Source organism: Astatotilapia calliptera, chromosome 16, assembly GCF_964374335.1.
Source record: "Astatotilapia calliptera chromosome 16, fAstCal68.1, whole genome shotgun sequence".
In the NCBI taxonomy this organism is placed as follows: Eukaryota; Metazoa; Chordata; class Actinopteri; order Cichliformes; family Cichlidae; genus Astatotilapia; species Astatotilapia calliptera.
Window position 1 is genome coordinate 12,020,396 of NC_137437.1, and position 5,888 is coordinate 12,026,283.

Here is a 5,888-nt window from a genome sequence, read left to right on the forward strand (position 1 = left end):
TATATATTAGTTTTTTGTTAAGTTGCCTAATAATTATGCACAGTAATAGTCACCTGCACACACAGATATCCCCCTAAAATAGCTGAAACTAAAAACAAACTAAAAACTACTTCCAAAAACATTCAGCTTTGATATTAATGAGTTTTTTGGGTTCATTGAGAACATGGTTGTTGTTCAATAATAAAATTATTCCTCAAAAATACAACTTGCCTAATAATTCTGCACTCCCTGTATTTGACGTCTAAACCTGCTAAATCTGAATCCAAATTTAATAACAACAACATGTCGAAATCTGCTCAGAAAAGGCTGAGTAACTCAGGCAAACCACATGCAAATAGCATGTTAGCTAGCAACCATAGCTACATGAAAGAAATGGAGTGTGAGCAGATGGTTGAAGAAGAATTTCCACCACTATCAGTTACGCCTTCCAAACCTCCAGTGGCTAAAAAACCAACATTGTCTACAAGTCACTCTGATGGCGACTCCCTGAAAGCTGATGCGGTCAACAGTTTGATCAATCTGATCAACACCAGAAGTGATGCCATTGAAGAAATGGTAGGAACAGTTCATACAGAATTAAAGGACATAAGTGATAAGATTATGGTCATTGAGAAGAGGGTTGAGAAAAACGAAAGGCTTACACAGAAATGCGATGAACGCATCTCTGAAGTTGAACGCTATAACCGCCGTTGGAACCTGAGACTGTATGGGGTACCGGAGTTGGAGAAAGAAGATTGAGATATGCCAAACTGTTCTGCCAGCAGAAAAGGAAAAGCTTCTAGAGGTCTTAGACATCGCTCATCGAGTGGGGAAACCAAAACAAAATGACCCGAGACCCAGAGGGGTCATCATCCAGTTTATCTCAAGGAGAATTCGTGATGCGGTGTGGAAAGCTGCCAAGAAAAATACTTTCCTTCAGAATAATCATCTGCTGTTCACTGAAGACCTGACGAGAGATGACAAAGAAAATAAACTGAAGCTGTGGCCCATTATAAAGAAAGCACGTGAAGAAGGGAAATCTGCTTACTTTGTTGGAGGTCGAGGCTTCGTAAATGGTGCTGAAATTCACACATACAGTGGGGCAAAAAAGTATTTAGTCAGCCACCGATTGTGCAAGTTCCCCCACCTAAAATGATGACAGAGGTCAGTAATTTGCACCAGAGGTACACTTCAACTGTGAGAGACAGAATGTGAAAAAAAAATCCATGAATCCACATGGTAGGATTTGTAAAGAATTTATTCGTAAATTAGGACCACTCAAAAATAAAATAAAATAAAATAAAATAAAATATGCAAAGCAACTTAAATCTGACTTAAATCTGTTTTTACAAGAATCTCACTCTACTATCAATGATGTTAGTTTTTGGCAATCTCAATGGGGAAATTCTATATGGTTATCTCATGGAACTGAACGATCAGCAGGGGTATCAATCCTAAAAAACAGATATAATGGGGATGGTTTACATACAGAATGTGATTCTGCAGTTCATTACATATGTCAAGTCACAAAATATAATGATTTAGTTTTAATTGTAACTAATATATATGGGTTTAACACGAAACTAGAAAATTATCATTTATTTTTGACGATTGAAAAAAAAATCTAGCTGATTAAATAAATTTGGAGACTTTAACTGCATTATGGATGCTGAATTAGATAAATTTCCTCCAGGACATTCGAACAGAATTAATACTACATTGAAAGCTGTTATGGTACGCCTTAAACTCACAGACATTTGGAGATTCAAATATCCTCAGTCCAAAATGTTTACTTGGTGCAACAATTCTAACTCGAGACATTAAAGGATAGACTTTTGGTTAGTTTCGGAGAGTTTTAACAGCAATAGCATAGATGTAGGTGCATGGCCTTCTCCAGCAACAGATCATAAAGCCATATATATTAAAATAAATCTAACTTCTCTCTCTAATTCTTCTGTTGTTAAATTTACATATTGGAAACTCAACAGCTCATTATTACAGAAAGACGATGTGAAAAAGGATCTTAAAGATTTGATCTCAAACCTTTGGTCTATAGCTCAAGAAGATTGAGCTATAGACCAAAAGTATGGAAAGTATGGAAATAACTAGGAATTATTAAAATTTGAAATTGGCAAATATTTAAGGAAGGTTGGCAGCCTTAATGTGAAATCCAAAAGGTTAGAGGAAGAAAATATAATCTCTCAAATTAAACAGTTATCTAATAAACAAATTGGCACTTTAACTGAAGAGGATAAATTGAGCCTTGCTAAATTACAAGATAAATTAGATCGTTTATACTCAGACAAAGCAAAAGGAGCCTTTATCAGATCAAGATCGAAACGGCTTGAAGAAGGTGAGCGTAATTCCCATTATTTCTTCAGTTTAGAAAAGAAACACTCAAGCATAAATAATATTAGCAAATTAATGATAAATGGGGTTATAACAGAGGATTACAGATTAATCTCTAAACATTGTAGTCATTTCTATAAGGAACTTTATAGCTCTGCATTTTCTCAGGAAGCTACAGATCACCTCTTAGAATCGCTGAATGTTAAATCTATCAGCCAAGAAGATTCGATATTGTGTGATCAACCCATTTCATTAGAAGAAGTTAAAAATGCAATTTGGCTATTAAAAATAGCCAAATTGCCCAAACTCCAGGTACGGATAATTGGAGACCAATTAGCTTGCTAAATAATGATTATAAAGTATTTGCTCTAATTGTAGCTAACAGACTTAAGATGGTTCTTGACTCAGTTATTGATGAAACACAATCTGGCTTTATGCCCAAAAGACATATAACTAACAATATCAGATTGGTTTTAGATATTCTGGATTATTCTGACCTAATAAATAGCAATGGTTTCATTTTATTTTTAGACTTCTACAAAGCCTTCGATGCGGTGGAGCATGAATTTATATTTCAAGCTCTAGATAAGTAAGGTTTTGGCACTTACTTCTCTACAGCGATTAAAACTTTATACCATAACAGTAACAGCAGTATTAAATTAACAAACGGTACTTCACCCAGATTTAACATACAAAGAGTGATAAGACAAGGCTGTCCCATTTCTCCATATCTGTTTTTGTTAATTGCCCAACTATTGTCTAACCATATAAAATCAAGCAATGTAAAAGGTATATCGCTAATTGGCAAAGATTTACTCACAACACAATAGAGTATAAGAGAGTATACTTTTAAATAATTTTGGTGAACTGCTGCTTTGCTTTGAAACTGAAAATCTTTAAAGCTCATGTTGGTTTGTTGCATGTATAATCTGGCACCTCTTAAACCGTAACCACAAGCACTTCCACTAGAGGAGACTGTTGTGCTGAACTTCAGTCAATGCTATGTGGGAAAGCTGTTTTTCAGTTAAGGCAGCTGTGTATTGAAACCAGGGCTACAACTAAAACAAAATGAAGCAAAATGTGTCAAATTAACTAACATGTTAGCTGTCGGGGCTACTGCTGCTGCACTATCACAAGCAGTACCTGCAACAACTTGTAACAAGCCCTTGCAGTCACAGGAGTCTGCTGTTGTTAGCACTAGCCATGGATAAATGCAAGAGGAGGGACAGCAGTCCAAACAAGAGTATGAGGAAAAAAGAGTAAGCTGAAATTAACATAGTAAGAAAATAGATGGAAGAACATAATTAGGAAAGGAGATATTCAAGGATTCAGGTAAAATTAATGGTGACTTTGATCATGAGCAACTAATAGCTTTTAATTGTAACATGCTGGAATGCCACAAGGAGGTCATTAGAAGGAAGTGAACATGATTTATTGATGTACAGTTGAGTTTGAGGTTTTTGGCGGTTAGACTCTGATGGCCATCACAGCAGAATGGAATCCCAGCTTTGACAGGGATTAGGGCAGGATCCCTCTGTGTCTAGATGCTAGTGTGGAGATGAAGATGGAGACTTGAATGAAGCCTGAGTGACGACGTAGAAGTGATGATGGGGAGGAGGAGGTTTGCACGAGGTTTCTGCAAGGAAGAATGACAGATGCACAGTGTATGCATTAATGTAAAACACTAACACAGTCACATTAATAGCTGCATTTAGACATTTCTGGTTTGTTACAGATTTCAATAGAAAAAAAATTGGTTGCTGTCTGCACTGCCGATAAAGAAGTCTCCCAGGGAACATAATATCTGCTCTATTCCTCCAGAAATAAATACAGTGGTGGGCTGAGCCATTAGTGTGTTTAGCCAAACAAAGACAGCAAAGGCTTCAAGATGCTGCTGCCTTGTTTTTAGGTTCAAAAGAACTGCTCAGCAGATTTCTAGAGGCATCAATTATATAATTGTTAACACTGAATTGAATTGAGTTTAGTCCAAGCTCAGTGTGGTTCAGTGGGTATTAAAACATGTGTAACCGCCCGATTCGGCAAGGAATGTAAGGAAGTAACACCAGAGACTGCCCCAGTCCGTGCGAGAGGTTCGGGCTTTATTAACATTGGCAATCATAAAACACATACAACAGAAAACCGGCTGGGTGCCTCAGCGCCTCACAAAGATGTCCCCTCTCACTTGTCACGTTTTCCTCCTTATATAGCTGCACCGAACCTTATTCTTCATGTCATTGGCTCTCTTCTTAGCTATGAGCTCCGAGGCAGCCACTCCTCAGCGAGCCCAGGCCCACAGGAGCTTCGTTACTAGAACCCACCTCCTCATGCTCCGTCTTGGCCATAACAGCATGGCTAAATAACAGAATGCAGTGAGAGTGTATATAATTTGAAATAATTTTAAGGAAATTTTGCATTTGCTTTGACAATGTTGTTTTATGTAATGTTGGCTTATTTCATAAAATCCTAAACCTGGCACCACAGCCTCTTTGACATTTCTTTTCCACTTAGCCACCTGTAATAAGGGATTTCCCCCCATAAAGGAATAAAACTGGACTTTTGAAAATATTATTTTATTTTGAAATTGGCAAAAAAAAAAATGGCAAAATGATGTGCAAGTCTGCAGTCTTTGTGCTGTGAAACATTTAATGAGGCTAGCACCAAGCACCAGAGGGGCGAGAAGATGGGTGGACACAGTCAGTCAGCATCTAAAAGGCAATTCTCAACTACTCTTGCCTCACACAAATATGAATCCATATCCCATTTAAACCAAAATGTAATTAAAACAGAATGCAGTGATTTGCAGATGTCATAAAACCACATTTTGTATTTACAATAATGCAATAGTGAGTGCTGCTGTAAAAGAACCATTAGTGGCAGTATTGCATACTTCACACCAAAGTTTAATGAGGTAAAAACTTTGAGGTAAAATGTTCCATTACACCCCTAAGGATTGGTTATATCCAGTATGAATCTCGGAATCGAGTCGGATCAGCAGCAGAAAGGATGACTTGATATCTTAAACATGGCAAATTCTGTGGGCCCTGCTATCATCCAAATTATATCAGTAGCTGAGCAGGGGAAATCTCTCACTGGGGAATTCAAAGTGAATCTTCAGATTCACAGAATCAGAATAAATTAATTTCTAACTTGTCCTGAGCACACGATGGACGGTAAAGAGTGTGGGAGAGTGAGAGCAAAAAGCTCCTCTGTGCTTGAATGAAAACAGTGTAACATTGTGTGTGTGTGTGTGTGTGTGTGTGTGTGTGTGTGTGTGTGTGTGTGTGTGCGTGTGTGTGCATGGACATGTTTCTGTGTGTCTCTGTGTATCTGGATCAAACTAAACACCACACGGGAGTTAAGCCTTTGTGTTTTGTAATTAGAGAAGTAAAGCTGTGCTCTTAATTCAGTTTTGTCTCACAGTCCTGCACTCTGGGTCCTCACCCTGCCTGTTACACCCAACTTATTGTGAGAGAAGATAGTAAGCAGTAAGATCGACCCAGCAGAGTTGGTGAGAGATCGGCAGTGATCAATAATTTCTTTTATAGAAGAAAATAAGGGGT